The following is a 17,390-nucleotide window of genomic DNA, read 5'->3' as shown; positions in this document are numbered from 1 at the left end:
ATGCTTTAAAACTGCCAAGGTCACCATCAATATGAGAAATCTGAGGAATTTTCACTGCCAAGAGAAACCTAAGGAAACACAACAATAAACATAATGTAGAATACTGAATGGGGTCGTGGAGCAGAAATACATTAGGTAAAAACTAAGGAAATTTGAATAAGCTATGTACTTCAGTTAAAGATAGAACATTAATATTGGTTCATTAATTACAAAGAATGTACCATAATAACATAAGCTGTTAGTAATAGGAGAACCATGTGAAATGATATATGGGAACTCTGCACTATATTCTCAATTTTAGTGTAAATGTAAAGTCATTCTTAAATAAAGTCTACTTTCCTTTTTTTGTTTTTTAAAAATTTTTTTGTTAAGTGCTTGTTTTGGCAGCCCATATACTAAAATTGGAACAATACAGAGAAGATTTGCATGACCCTTATGAAAGAATGACATGCAAATTTGTGAAGCATTCCATATTTTTGAAAACATAATGGTCAAAACCTTTGGGATTCAGCAAAAACACTCCTAAGAGGGAAGTATATAGCAATACAGGTCTACTTCAAGAAGCAAGAAAAAATTAAATAAACAACCTAACCGTTATACCTAGGTAACTAGAAAAAGAAAACAAATGTAGCCTAAAGGAGCAGAATAAGGGAAATAATAATGTTTGGCACAGAAACAAATGATATAGTAACTAAAAACAGTAGAACAGACCAATGAAATCAGGAGCTGGTTCTTTGGGAAAAAAAATAGACTTATCAAAAAGCACACATAAAGGACCCAAACAAATAAAGTCACAAATGAAAGAGGAGAAATAACAACCAATGCCACAGAAATACAAACAATTATAAGAGAATATTATGAAAAATTATATGCCAACAAATTGGACAACCTGGAAGAAATGGATAAATTCCTAGAAATAAGCTACCAAAACTGAAACAGGAAGAAATAGAAAATTTGAACAGATCAAAACCCAGAAAAGAAACTGAATCAATAATCAAGAAACTCCCAACAAACAAAAGTCCAGAGCCACACGTCTTCACAGGTGAATTCTACCAAATATTTATTAAAAAAAAAAGATTTCATTTATTTATTTTTGAGAGAGAGAGAGAGAGAGACAGTGAGCATGAGTGGTGGAGAGGGTCAGAGGGAGAAAAAGACTCCAAGCCCAATGTGGGACTAAATCCCAGGACCCTGGGATCATGACCTAAGCTGAAGGCAGACACTTAACTGACTGAGCCACCCAAGCACCCTATACCAAACACTTAAAGAAGAGTTAATACCTATTTTTCTCAAATTATTCAAAAAAAAGTCAAAATGGAAAGAATACTTTCAAATCCATTCTATGAGGCCAACATTACCTTGATTCCAAAACCAGACAAAGACTCCACTAAAAAAGAGAACTATAGGTCAATATCCCTGATGAACATGGATGTAAAAATTCTCAACAAAATACTGGCAAATTGAATCCAACTGTACATGAAAAGAATCATTCAGCATGATCAAGTGGGATTTATCCCTGGGCTACGAGGATGGTTCAATATTTGCAAATCAATCAATGTGATATACACCTTAATAAAAAAAAGGATAAGAACCATAGGATCCTTTCAATAGAAGCAGAAAAAGCATTTGACAAAGTACAAAATCCATTCATGATAGTAAAACACCCTCAACAATTACTTCAACATCATAAAGGCCATATATGAAAAACCCAGAGGTAATATCATCCTCAGTGGGGAAAAACTGAGAGCTTTTCTTCTACAGTCAGGAACAAGACGGGGATGTCTACTCTCACCATTATTAGTTATTAGAGAACTAGAAGTCTCAATCTCAGCAATCAGACAACAAAAAGAATTAAAGGGAATCCAAATTGGCAAGAAAGAAGTCAAACTTTCACTATTTGCAGATGACATGATACACTATAAAGGAAACCTGGAAAACTCCAACAAAAATTTGCTAGAACTGATACACAAATTCAGTAAAGTCACAGGATACAAAATAAACATACAGAAATCTGTTACATTTCTATACACCAATAATGAGGCAGCAGAAAGAGAAATCAAGGAATTGATCCCATTTACAATTGCACCAAAACCCATAAGATATCTAGGAATAAATCTAACCAAAGTAGTAAAAAATCTATATTCTTTAAACTATAGAACACTTATGAAAGAAATTGAAGAGGACACAAAGAAATGGAAAAACATGCCATGCTCATGGATTGGAAGAACAAACATTGTTAAAATGTCTGTACTATCCAAAGCAATCTACAGATTTAATGAAATCCCTTTCAAATTACCACCAGCATTTTTCACAGAGCTAGAACAAACAATCCCTAAAATTTGTATGGAACCACCAAAAACCTTAAATAGCCAAGGCAATCATGGAAAAGCAAAGTAAAGCTGGAGGCATCATGATTCCAGACTTGAAGCTATATTACAAAGTTGTAGTCATCAAGACAGTGTGGTGCTGGCAGAAAAACAGACATATAGATCAATGGAACTGAATAGAAAACCCAGAAATGGACCCACAACTATATGGACAATTAATCTTTGACAAAGCAGGAAAGAATATCCAATGGAAAAAAAAGATAATTTCTTCAACAAATGATGTTGGGAAAATTGGACAGCAACATGCAAAAGAATGAAACTGAACCACTTACCATACACAAAAATAAATTCAAAGGATTAAAAATCTAAATGTGAGACCTGAAACCATTAATATCTTAGAGGAAAACACAGGCAACTTCTTTCTAGACATGTCTTCTGAGGCAAGGGAAACAAAATGAAAAATACACTATTGGGACTTCATCAAGTTAAGGGGGGCATATGATGTGATGAGTAGTAGGCGTTATATGCAACTGATAAATTATTGAACACTACATATGACACTAAAGATGTACTATGTCGGCTAATTGAATTAAAAAAAATTATAAAAAGCTTTTGCACAGTGAAGGAAGCAATCAACAAAACTAAAAGGCAACCTATGAAATGGAAGAAGATATTTGCAAATGACCTCTTATAAAGTGTTTGTAGCCAAAATCTATAAAGAAATTATACAATTAAACACCCAAAAAACAAATAATCCAGTTAAAAATGGGTAGAATACACAACTAGATATTTTTCCAAAGAAGACATACAGATGACTAATAGACACATGAGAAGATGTTCAACATTACTCATCACCAGGGAAATACAAATCAAAACTACAATTGTCTATCATCTCACACCAGTTAGAATGGCTAAAATTAACAGCACAGGAAACAACAGGTGCTGGTGAGGATGTTGAGAGCAGGGAACCATCTTACACTGTTGGTGGGATGCAAACTGCAGCAGCCACGCTGGAAAGCAGAATGGAGGTTCCTTAAAAATTTAAAAATAGAACTACCCTATGATCCAGCAACTGCACTACTAAGTATTTATCCAAAGGATGCAAAAATACTGATTTGAAGGGAAACATGCACCCAGATGATAATAGTAACATTATCAACAATAGCCAAATTATGGAAAGACCCCAAATGTACATCGATTGATGAACAGATAAAGCAGTTGTAGTATGTGTACACACACACACACACACACACACACACACACACACACACCCCACCCCACACACACCACACACCCTCTAGAATATTACTCAGGCATAAAAAAGAATGAAATCTTCCCATTTGCAACAACATGGATGTAGCTAGAAAGTATTATACTATGTGAACTAAGTCAGTCAGAGAAAGACAAATACCATGTGATTTAACTCGTATGTGGAATTTAAGAAACAAAACAGATGAATGTAAGGGGGAGAAAAGAGAGGCAAACGAAGAAACAGACTCTTAACGATAGAGAACCAACTGAGGGCTGCTGGAGGGAAGGTGGGTAGGAGGTTAGGCTAAACAGGTGATGGGGATTAAGAAGGGCACTTGTCATGAGCACTGGGTGTGGTGTGGAAGTGACGAATCACCGAATTCTACATCTGAAACTATTATTACACTGACCGTTAACTTTGTGAAATTGAAATAAAAATTAGGAGAAAGAAAAAATGAAGTTTTTGTTTCAATTCCACTTAGTTAACATACAGTGTAATATTAGTTTCACGTGTACAATATAGTGATTCAACACTTCCATATAACACCTGGTGCTCATCACAACAAATAAAGTCTATTCTAAAAACCTCCCAAATAAGAAATCTCCAGGCCAAGACGACTTCATTGGAGAATTCTGCTAAATGTTTAAAGAAGAATTAATACCAATTATATACAATCTCTTCCATAAAATGAAAGTGGAGGGAACACTCCCCAATTTATTTTATGAAGCTAACATTATATTTATAGAAAAGTCAAAGACAGCATACAAAAAAGAAAACTGTATCAATTTCCATAATGAACACTGATGAAAATTCCTTATAAAATGTTAGCATACGTAATTCAGCAGTGTAGAAAAATAATTATACAAATGGGATTTATTCCAGAGATGCAAGTTTGGTTCAATATTTAAAAATCTGTCATTTTAATCCATTATACTCACAGGCTAAAAAGTGAAAATTATATGATCCTATCAATCCATGCAGAAAAAAAAAACCCAAAAGAAATTCAACACTTATCCATAATAAGTAATAAAACTCTCAGAAAAATTCAAATAGAAGGGAACTTTCTCATTTTGATAAAGAGGATTATATTAGTTTCCCAGAAACACCCAGAAACTACAAACTGAGTGGCTTAAAACCAGAAATTTATTGTCTCTAAGCTCTAGAAGCTCTAAGTTTGAAATCAAGCTGTTAGAAGGGCTATGCTCCTTCTAAAGCCTGAAGGGAAATATTCTTTCTTGCCTTTTCTGACTTCCGATAGCCCTAGGCATTCTTTGGTTTGTGGCAGCATAATTCTAGTCTCTTCCTTCATGGTCACTTGGCACTTTTCCTAAATGTATCTCTCTGTTCTCTATCTCCTCCTCTTCTTCTTCTTCTTCTTCTTTTTTTTAGATTTATTTAACTATTTGATAGAGAGAGAGAGAGCACGATGGGGGGCGCAGAGAGAGAGGGTGGAAGAATCTCAAGCAGATGCTGCACTGAGCTCAGAGCCTGACACAGGGCCCAAACTCACAACTCCAAGTCCATGATCCGAACTGAAACCAAGAGTCAGATGCTCAGCCAACTACACCTCCTAGGCACCTCTCCTCTTCTTATAAGGACACCAGCCATATTGGATTAGGGCCAACTTTAATGACTTCATCTTAAATTGACTATATCTTCGAAGACCCTGCTTTTAAGTAAGGTTACACTTGCAGGCACTATGGGTTAAGACTTCAATAAATCTATTTGGGGGACACAATTCAACTTGAAATTGTCCACTCTCTGGCTCTCCACAATATATACATATTAATCCTTTTTAAAATATTTTTTATTTATTCCTTGGAGAGAGAGAGAGAGTGTGCGCAAAATCAGGGGGAGAAACAGAGGGGGAGGAAGAAACAGGCTTCCCACTGATCAGGGAGTCCAACCAAGGGGTTCAATTTCAGGGCTCTGTGATCATGACCTGAGCCAAAGGCAGACACCCAACCATCTGAACCACCTAGGTACCCAAATCAATTCATTTTAAAGAGTGGTGTTTTAGTTTCCTACTATATGTATGGGTTTTTAATTTGTTGTAGTTCTAGCAGATTCTCTGTATAAATTAAAATTTTTGTTTTGAGATACACTAAAGTTTGTTATGAGTACTTTTTAAAATATTTTAAAATAGTCTTGTAAGTATATTCAAATCTATTCTCCTTGAATTATATTTTAGCTGGTATGAAAATCGCTACATTTGTCTGGTTCTTTTTTTCACATATAACAGACTTTTTTTCCTGTCTTTGTATAGTGCTTTTAAAAGTACAGGTATACCCCTTCTAACACACTTAGTTACAGTGAGAAAATGGCTGTCAATGAGGCAGGAGGCTCACATCAGATACTGAAGCTACTAGTACTATGATCTTGGCCTTTCCAGCCTCCAGAACTGTGAGAAATAAATTACCCTTGTTTATAAAAAAGAAAAAAAGAACATAGGCATACCTTGGAGATATTGGAAATACAGTTCCAGACCACTGCAATAAAACAAGTATTATAATAAAGCAAGTCAAATGAATTTTTTGTTTTCTCAAGGCTTATAAAAATTATGTTTATACTATACTGTACTCTATTGTATGCATTAGCATTATGTCTAAAAAATGTACATGCTTCAATTAAACAATAATTTATAGCTAAAAATGCTAATCATCTGAGCTTTCAGTGAGTAATACTCACCAATCACAGACCACCATAACAAATATAATAATAATGAGTAAGTTTGAAATATTGTGAAAATTACCAAAATGTGACAGACTTGAAGTGAGAAATGCTGTTGGAAACATGGCACTGATAAAACTGCTTGATGCAAGGTTGCCATCAACCTTTGATTTGTATAAAATGTAGTATCTGTAAAGTATAATAGAGCCAAATGCAATAAAATGAGGTATGCCTGTAATATTTAGTAGCATTTGTAAAACATCAATTGGTTTTCCTTGTGAAGTATTTAAAATTAAAGGAATTTTAAAGTTTCGTTTCGCTAAACCTCCAATAGCGCTACTCTCCAGCCTTTATATGCAGCTATTTCAACAGTTTAGTGTATACCCTTCAAATCCTTTTATCTGTGCATTTACCAATAATAATGTTTTGAGAAGAAACACACAGAATTATTTTCAATATGTATTTTATAATGCTTCACACACTTTTTTTTTATTCCTGTAACTTGATTTAAAATTTTTTTCAAAGATTTATTTATTTATTTAAGAGAAAGAGAGAGCATGTACATGGTGGGGGAGGGGCAGAGGGAGAGGTAGAAGCAGACTCCCCACTGAGCAGGGAGCCCCACACAGGGCTTGATCCTAGGACCCTAGGATCATGACCTAAGCCAAAGGCAGATGTTTAACCAACTGAGCCACCCGGGTGCCCCAACTGTAACTTGATTTTTAAAAAATTTTCTATTTTAGTTGACACATGATATTACACTAGTTCAGGTATACAACATAGTAATTCAATTTCTCTTATGTTATATTGTGCTCACCTCAAGTATTTCTACCATCTGTAGCCATACAATGCTATCACAATATACCATTGACCACATTCCCTATATTGTATCTTTTATTTGCATGACTTATTCATTCCATAACTAGAAGCATGTACCTTGCATTCCCTTTCACTAATTTTGCTCCCCCCTTCCCTTTGGCAACCTTCAGTTTGTTCTTGGTATTTATAGGTCTGCTTCTGTTTTTTGTTTGCTTATTCATTTGCTTTTTATTTTTTAAAAAGATTTTACTTATTTATTTGACAGAGACAGAGAGAGAGCACAAGGAGAGGGAGCAGCAGGCATAGGCAGAGGGAGAAGCAGACTCCCCACAGAGCAGGGAGCCCAACACAGAACTTGAACCCAGGGCCCCGGAGTCATGACCTGACCTGAAGATAGACACCTAACCAACTAAGCCACCCAGGCATCCCTATTTACTTATTTTTTTAGATTCCACATATGAGTGAAATCATATCATATTTGTTTCTCAATCTGGATTATTGCACTTAGTGTATACCTTCTAGGTCCATTCAGGTTGTTGCCAGTGGCATGATCTCATCCTTTTTTAAGGCTGTGTAATATTCCACTCCATTCCATACTATTCCATTCATATATGCACCAATCTTCCTTGTCCATTTGTCTATTGATAGACACTTAGCTTACCTCCATATTTTGGCTATTGAAAATAATGCTGCAATCAACATAAGTGTTCACATATCTTTTCAAACTAGTGTTTTCATTTTCTTGGGGTTAACTACCCAGTAATGGAATTACTGGATCATATGTTATTTCTGTGCTTGACTTTTTGAGGAACCTTCATACTGTTTTCAACAGTAGCTGTAACTTGACCTTATTTTACTATTTTTCTGTGTTAGTACATTTAAATTGCCCTCATTTCCTTTTTTAAAGATTTCACTCATTTATTTGCAAGAGAGAGAGAGAGGGAGTATAGAGGGAGAGTGAGAAGCAGACTTCCTGCTGAGCAGGGAGTCTGATGTGGGCCTTGATCTCAGGACCCTGAGATCACGACCTGAGCTGAAGGCAGAAGCCTAACCAACTGAGTCACCCAGGTCCCCCTGCCCTCATCTTTATAATAGATACACAGAATTTAATTTCTGAACATAACATTGTTTATTGTTATCTCTCCTTTAAAAAAATATTCATTTATTTGAGAGAGGGAGTGTGCACAAGCAGGGGTAGGGGCAGAGGGAGAGAATCTCAAGCAGACTTCCTGCTAAGGATGGAGCCCAAAGAGGGGCTCAATTCCACGACCCTGAGATCATGACCTGGGCCAAATCATGTTGGATGCTTAACTGACTGAACCACCCAGATGCCCTGTTATTCCTCCTATTATGGCTGTTTCGATTTTGTCAATTTTTTTTGTCATGACATAATTTAATATAATGACAAATCCTGTAAATATTTCTGTTCTTTAAGCATGTAGACATTTAAAAAATTTATTTATTTTAGAGAAAGAGAGAGCATGAGCAATGGTAGGTGTAGAGGGAGAGAGAGAGAGAGAGAGAGAGAGAGAAAATCCTTAAGCAGACTCCCCACTGAGCCCCGAGCCTGATATGGGGCTCAATCCCAGGACCCAGAGATCATGACCTGAGTCAAAATCAAGAGTTGGCTGCTTTACCAGCTGAGGCACCCAGGTGCCCCTAAGCATAGGATATTTTCAGTGACAGGCTTATGGTTTTAGGCTCTGGTTCTAAAGATAATTTAGGGTGCCACAGGATGGAGAAGTTAATCTTATGACTTATGTGACAATCTAATTTCTATGATGACTGAGATGCACTACATATTTCACAGAGGCAGAGATCTTTGGCAAAGGCAGGTGCTGATAGGTACATCTGTAAACCAGGTTCTGGTATTTGGAGTTCTAAGTATCCCTTGTCTGTGTGTTTATGAGTGAGGGTTCTAGTTGCAGGTAGACAGAAGTGTTCTGATCCCTTCTGCCATGTGAGTCACACCTGAGACACTTACTGTAGGGATATGAAAATGTCTTAGATATGCCTGGATTTTCCCTCTTGTTGAGAATTTGCATCACTGGGTGCCATGTGAAAATGAGAGTGGAATTTGGATTGGGTGACTTCTGAGACCCCCTTTAGACCCAGCATATATTATAAACATCTTGTGCAAGTATGCTGAATTGGGGCTGGAACACAGGTGTGTGCCTGACAGGAAAGTCAAATTTGTCAGCTTTTCTATTTAAACGGATTCCCTAAACCATTGTTTACAAACATTTTCCCTTCAACGCATATCCCTGCAGTAAGTTTCTGGTGTTTCCTCTAATATTTATTCATTTACTTATTGGATTGGGAGACTCATATGTCTGAGGTAGAGATTAAAATTTTGCCTCTGAGGATGAATTTGCCCTATCCAGTTGCCATAGAGAACTGATGTTAACCATAGAAACATAATGTACTTTTGGTTTCTATGACACCTGAACTATGTTATCTTACCCTGGGAGAAAAACATTAAACTTGGATGTTTACAGGCAGAAAATGTGTGATACTTGCATCAAAATAAGGTAATTTGGGTGTCTCTCATCACCATGAGTGTGTGTATATGGGAGGGTGTTAGGGGATGAGAGAAATTAAATAAATGATTGCAAATATAAAGGCTGATTATTCCTGTTTTGAGGGCAGGCTGGCAGCCACTGCTAAGAACAGACTGAAGAGGCTGAGTCACTAGTTATTCCACTTCCTCTCTTGTTTCTATGTCCTTGGATAATACCCCCATAGTGGGGCTCTGTGATCTCAGATTTTGCAAGGCCAGTGTTCATAAACTAATTTTGACTCTGCACTGTTCTCCATGAAATATTTTTGTGGTACCCCTGAAAGATGTATCTTCATTTATAATATAACTTCATTTATTAAGGAAATTTGGGAAAGGTAAGTTATAAATGCACAAACTTTGAAGCAAGTGAATTTTGAGATACAATGAATGTAACAGAAGCATTAATTCATTTTTTCCTGGACTGCAGTGGATTGTTTGCACACCTCTTAGTTATCTGAATGCTACTTTGGAAAATTACAGCTATAAAGGAAAAATTTTAACTTATTATATAAAATTGAAATATGTGAATGGCTCTTCATTACTATATGCAAAAAGTACAAGTGCCTTAATAAAGCTTTTGGTGTCAGTGGTTGAATTTTTATTGTGATATTGCTGATGTAATAGTTTTTTTCCTATTTATTGTGTTTTTTCCTATTTGTTAATTAAGAAAGGCAGATTACTTAAATTAAAAAAAAAAAGACTAGTAAGTAGAGTAACCGTGCTAATTAATGCTGTAGTGGTTACTATAATAGCATTGGTAGCTAACATTTAATGATGCTTAACTATATGCCAAGCCCCATGCTGAATGTTTAAATGCTTTATCTTATTTAATCTAACAGATGCCCCCAGCTTATCAGGGAGGAGATAGAAACTCTTTGTACAATACTCTGCTATAACTTTATTTATTGTTGTTGCATAAATAAGACCTACTCATTATAGGAAAAATTGGAAAATGCAGGTGAGCAAAAATATAGAAAATAAAAGTCACCCATCATCACATCTCTTTCAGTTAATCACTATTGTGCCCTACCACGTATATGTTCTTCAATATTTTTATAAAAACAGTATTATGCAGTATGTAGTTTAATCAAATCATTTCATTCAGTAATGTATTGAACCTTTCTCCTATTGATAAATAAATATACTCTTAAAACACCGTTTTACGGGCACCTGGGTGGCACAGTCGGTTGAGTCTGACGCTTGATTTTGGCTCAGGTCATGATCTCAGGGTCCTGGGATCAAGTCCTGCACCTGGCTCTGTACTCAGTGTGGAATCTGCTTGAGATTCTCCATCTGCCCCTCCCCTCACCCACTCTCCCTCTGTAACCCTCTCTAAAATAAATAAATAAATAAAATCCTTTAAAAAAAAAGAAAGAAAGGCAGATTATTTAAAGTACTTATTGTTGTTTCTTTTGTGTTAACTATACCTTAGTAAGCAGTGGTATAATGCCTATTTAAATCTTTCAGCTTTACATTTCTGACTCTACTCTGACACAAGTGTGGTCTCTGCTAACTCTTGTTTCTAATTTGCTACCTAGTTCACTGTTAGGCTATGCTCATAAGGAGTGCCACCTGGAGACATGCATCTGGAGGAACAGAAGCAAGTTAACCACAGTTCTGTTCCTGGGATGAACTCTACTTGATCATAGTATATTATTCTTGTTATGCATTGTTGCTTTAATCTATTAAAAAGCACATTTAAATTAATGAGGCGTATTGGGCTATAGTTTCTATTACATGTCATTAGTTTTCTTTCTTTTTTTTTTTTAAAGATTTTATTTTTATTTATTTGACAGACAGATCACAAGTAAGCAGAAAGGCAGGCGCAGAGAGAGGAGGAAGCAGGCTCCCTGCCGAGCAGAGAGCCCGATGTGGGGCTTGATCCCAGGACCCTGGGACCATGACCTGAGCCGAAGGCAGAGGCTTTAACCCACTGAGCCACCCAGGCACCCCTAGTTTTCTTTCTTGATTTCAGGGTAATGCTGGCTTCATATAATGAGGTAGAAATTGTTTTTGTCTCTTCTTTTTCTTCAGGAATAATTTATGCAGAATGAGTATTATTGCTTTCTGTTTCCACAAATGATCGAGTAACAGGAACAAAATGTACCTTCTGTATTAGTGTCCTATTGCTGCTGTAACACATTACCACGAATATAGTGGTTTAAAACAACACATGTTTATCATCTTACAGTTCTGGAGGTTAGCAGTCTGAAACAGGTTCCATCAGGATGAAACCAAAGTGTTAGCAAGGCCATGATCCTCCAGAGGCTATGGGGAAGAATTTGTCTCCTTATTTTTTATAGCTTCTAGAACTGCATATATTTACTTCCTTGGCTTACAACTCCTTCTTCCATCTTTGAAACCAGCAGTGTGGCATCTTCAAATCTTTCTCTACTTCCATCTTCATGTCACCTTGTCTCTTATAAGGACACTTGTAATTACGTAGGGGCTGACCCAAATATTGCAGGATAACCTCTCTACTCAAGATCCTTAATAATCACACCCGTAAAGCTTTTTTTTTTTTCAACATAAGTTAATATAGTCACAGATTCTGAGGGTTAGAATGTGGAGGTATTTAGAGGTCTCTAATTCAGCCTACTACACGTGCCTGTGAAACAACCAAAATAATCAGAAAAAAAAAAGAAATAATGGTTTCAACATACTGGACAAAAAGAAAAGATAGTGATAAATAAGAGATTAGAAATAAGTCATAGCTAGCATCATATTTATTGGTGAGAGACTGAAAGCTTTCTTCTATAAGATAAAGAGCAGACAAGGATGCCTGCTCTTACCACTTCTATTTAACAATATATTGGGAAGTTCTAGGCAAGGCAATTAGCCAAGAAAAAGAAATAAAAGGCATGTGTATTAAAAAGGAAGGAGTAAAACTATTTCCATTTACAGAAAACATTGTCTTAAATAATAAAAAAATCCTAAATAACCCCAAATAAATTATTAAGGTTGAGTTCAGTAAGATTACAGAATATGAGAGCAATATATAAAAATCTATTGTTTTTTTTTATATCAGCAATGAAAAATCCAAAAATAAAATGAAAAAATAAATCTGTTCTTTATATAATGACATGTTATAAATAAAATGTTTAGGATTAAATTTAATAATCCAAATGTCCCTTGATGAATGGGTAAATAAAATGTGTTCTATTTATACAGTGAAATACGATTTGACCATATAAAGAAAGAAGTACAGATTCATGCCACAATATAGATGAAATTTGAAAACATTTCGTCAAGTAAAAAGAGCCAGTGAAAAGGCCATATATTGCATGTTTCAAATGATATGAAATGTCCAAAAAAAGGCAAATTCATGGAAATGGAAGGTACATTAATGTTTGCCTGGGTCTGAGGCAGGAAGCAGAGGTGGACTGCAAATGGGCATAGAGAATCTTTTTGAGGTGTTGGAAATTTTCTTTTTTTTTCATTTTATTATTTATTTGACAGACAGAGATCACAAGTAGGTAGAGAGGCAGGCAGAGAGAGAGAGAGGAGGAAGCAGGCTCCCTGCAGAGCAGAGAGCCCAATGTGGGGCTCGATCCGAGGACCCTGGGATCGTGACCTGAGCCAAAGGCAGATGCTTTAACCTAATGAGCCACCCAGGTGCCCCGAGGTGTTGGAAATTTTCTAAAATTGAATACAGTGTATAAATTGAGGTGATGGTTGCATAACTTTCTAATTTTAATCCAAAATTATTGATTTTTACTATTAAATAAGTTAATTTTATATTATGCTAGTTGTATCTAAAATATGTTGCAGTTATTATCACTTTGCTATTATTGGTTTTTTAATCCATCAATATCTACACTGAGATTGAATGAGAGAAAAATAATTTTTTACTTTCCTATTGGCACAAAATATAAAACAATTTATACAAGAATTTGTATAACATGTTTTTATTATGTTTAAAAAAATTTTTTGTATAACATATTTTTAGAATGTTGTCTTGGGAAGGCTTTAATGAGTGAGGAGGCAGAATAACTTAAAATTCTCATTTGATCATTTTCTTGCTTTTAAATCTTCAAAATTAATTATCTTTAAATCAGGAAAACAACTGCAAATTATAAGCTTTAAAGATGAACATATATTCTTCAAAATGACACTCAAATTATGATGATTCTATAAAATAGACTAGTAAGTTTAAAATAACAATGTTCCCATAAAATATTAAAATTTAGAAATTCATAGATCCAAATATTATTTTAATTGTGTGATCACTGATTATGTATATTTTCTTAATTTTTAGCATCTTTTAAAATTTATTGACCTTTTTTTAATAAACTAAAATAGGGCTGAAAATAACCTATCTCATTTATTACATATACACACACACATACATATGTATGTTTAGGTGAGTGCAAAATTTTCCATAGGCTGGAATGTGCTGCCTGTATATGGGTGTGCCTAGTTTTGTAACTGCTTTTCATTTTACATGTCTTCTATTTGCTTCCCTTGCCCTTTGTCTGTCATTTGTCTGTCTCTGCCACAGTTTCAGCTCTGGTGAGAAAGAGCACTAATCTGTTTTTTGTTTTCTCAGAAGACAGAAGATATTAAATTAAATATATTTTCATATGGCAGGTAAGTAAACTTTGCATGGCATAATATATAGAAACATACACAAGAATATTAACTGCAATAATGCAGCTGTCTAAAGCCATTAGGTTGAATTCCATGTATGTATATACATATGTATGATACATCTGTATAGATAAATACTATAGAATTAACAGTGGATATCTCCAGATGAATGGGGTTATGAACATTTTTATTAAAATTTTATCATTACCTTCTCATTTTTCTATAGTTTACTGTGTTGACATGATAATAAAGGAAATATTGAAAGAATAGTAAAAAAAAAGCTAAGTAGTTTGAATGCTATAAAGTGATATAAAAATCACATAATGTTATGTAAAATTTTTTAAATTACAGAAATGTATACATTGACTATTTTGGGCAAAAATCACAACTGTAAAATAACATCATACATTAAGTTAAATATACATTCTTCTTTAGCCGAGGGTGGTGGAACTTCTTGTGCACTCAAGAAGATCTGCATACAGGCATGGTGGTTGTAGCTGAGTGATGATCTAGGATCTAATTTCTTCTTAATTAGCAATGCTGGCTACAGTTCTGCCCTGAACACATGGTTTTATTTTCTACAATTTTTGGAGGTAAATTCTGAGAGTGGTTTAATATTTAATATGCTTCTCACTGGAAACCGTGGAGCCTGGTTAAGGCCTCCTACCTGTGTTCTACAAGAAAGACTGAATTCCTAGTTCATGAAACAGTAATGACTGGTAGAGAGAGTATGTTCACCTGCTAAGGATGCAGAAAAATTGGGGTTCCCATTTTGACTTCACAACTTCCAAGTCATGTGACTAATTTCCTCATACACTGGGTAAGCTGTTTCATACTGCATCTCTTTTCTCTGACTTTATTAAATCTGAGTATGGAATGTAGTAATGGGATTGGGAGGTGTTCTTGTCCCTTATTTAAAATTTATTTTCTTAATCTTAGCTTCCCATTACCCTAAACAGACCTAATTCTAAGATCATTTTTTAAGCTGCATCAATTTTAGCATTACATTCCTTTTCTATTACCATAACAATGCTATATTAGACCTCAGTGAGATATATATATATATCAATAACCATTGAAAACATGAGTCTGCAGGTAAGCATTTTAGTCTGGGATTCGACTGCGCAGTTTTCCTAATTGTGGCTGGGCTCACTTGCATGTTTGTGTGTTGTTTGTCTAATGACTAATTTGGATAAACCTCATTTCAGAAAACTAGGAATGTCTGGCTCTGGTACACTCATCTATGCCCAATTATGTCAGTCTTGGCATATTCTCATGGTGATGCCAAAGTGCAAGAATTAAGGCTGAAATGCAAAAATGCTTTTTCAGGTCTCTCATATTGCCACCACCACTTACATCTCATTAGCCAATGTAACAAAATGGACAAACTCAAAATCAATAGATGAGAAAATACAATCCATCTCTCAATGGGAACTTCTGCTGTCATTAGGCAAAGGATGTAGAAACAGATCTATAATCAGGAAATATACAGGAAGAAGCAGTTATCTCATACCCGATATGATACATAAGAGAAGGTTTGGACTAGACTAGAATTAAACCTGTAGCCAAATTGAGTTCAGAAAAGGATCAGTAGTAATCAGATATACAGTTTCATTTTCTAACTGCAGTTGTTTTCCAGGGATGAAATACAGTGGTGTGTTTGCATGTTTGAGCTTTTCATTAGAAAACGTAAACATAAATTGACCACATGACTCACTAATTCCACACTTTTAGAATTTACTTAGAGTTTGACAAAACGTAAACTGCTCTATAATAAACAAAATCATATTACTGGTTGCCTAAGGTGGGTGGAGGCAGAATTGACTGCATAGAGGCAAAAGGGAACTTCTGGGGTTGATGGAGCTGTTCTCTTTCTTAAATTTGATGGTGGTTACATGGAGGTATATGTTTTTCAATACTCAATGAACTCAATGCTTAGAATCAGTAGAGTTTATTGTACATAAATTACACCTTGAATATTGACAATTTATCTCTACCCTTTTCTATTTTTCTTTCTCTTTCTTCTGAGAAAACATTGATATATGGATAAGATTACCTCCTAACTGAAGGTAGCTCTGTGACTTGAACATCCAGGTATTAGAAACAACTCAGTCAGCAGGGAAGCAGTTACATTAGGAAGTACTCTCCAGGCCATGGAAAATTTCACCCTCATGTAAAGACATGGCCGTGTGAACATGTGTGCCTTAACAAAAGACACACTATCTTTAGCCTTTTTTTTTTTCTGGTTGTAAAATTGCTCACTAAAAAATCAAATAAGATATTGAATGCTATCAAGGAAAAATATACTGTATCATCAGAAATTCCAAATCACAGAGAGATGGTTGGTGTCAAAATTCAGGTTTATATACTTGCAAATTTTTATTTTATTTAAATACATGTTTACATACTGTTTTAAAGTAGTTCTTCTAGTGAGCTAAACAGTATTATATTTATTTATTTATTTTTATTTATTTTTTAAAATTTGCAAATCTTGAAAACTTTTATTTCCTAGGATGTTTGACTAAATTTTTGTTTCCCCTTTTTCAGAAAAATTGATCAGAGAAGGGGGATGGGTAAAATTAGTGATAGAGATTAAGAAGGACACTTCCTCAGCAAAGTTTCATAGTTATCTTTAATCAGAGGTCTTGCCTTTTGGGAGTGTTATAAGTATATAATAAAAATGGCAATGAGTGCCTGAAAATCATGAAATTGCCACAGACTTACACTAAAATGTAACTTTTAGACTTGTTTTACTTGGCTCAATTCTATCATATGTCCAAAATTACAAAAACCTATTCCCATGTGGATGGCCATCTCTCAATTCCTCCTCGAACAAATAAATAATTTATAAAACTTTTGCATCCACAACAAGCCTTCAGGGTACTTCGCAAGAAACAACAAAAGTTGTATAAAACAACATTTGTACTTGATAAAAAGCCTCATGCACTAACTTTATTTTTACTTCATTGGATTTTTAAAAATTCCAGTGTGAATCCTCACCTTTTCACAGACAATTTCCTCAATAGAACTCATACTCCTGCCTATAGTGCAACCAATAAACTTTTATTGAAAGATGTTTCTTTACTCCTTAAATCTCCATAAAACCATGTTAGATGAGACTTCCACCATGAAGACCCTGTAACTGTAATTATTTCAGTAATGGTGTATTGGA

At 35.0% G+C, this 17,390-nt stretch overlaps 1 non-coding gene across 1 annotated transcript; it reads left to right on the top strand.

The window, feature by feature from the left end:
• The first annotated feature begins 371 nt into the window (after positions 1-371).
• Positions 372-478, top strand: LOC116583767. The gene has a single exon (XR_004282880.1). It is a non-coding gene; the product is annotated as a U6 spliceosomal RNA (small nuclear RNA).
• Positions 479-17,390: the final 16,912 nt, after the last annotated feature.

This window comes from Mustela erminea, chromosome X (assembly GCF_009829155.1).
Source record: "Mustela erminea isolate mMusErm1 chromosome X, mMusErm1.Pri, whole genome shotgun sequence".
Classification (NCBI taxonomy): Eukaryota; Metazoa; Chordata; class Mammalia; order Carnivora; family Mustelidae; genus Mustela; species Mustela erminea.
The sequence above is the reverse complement of the archived record's forward strand: the minus strand, read 5'-3'. Positions and strand labels throughout refer to the sequence as shown.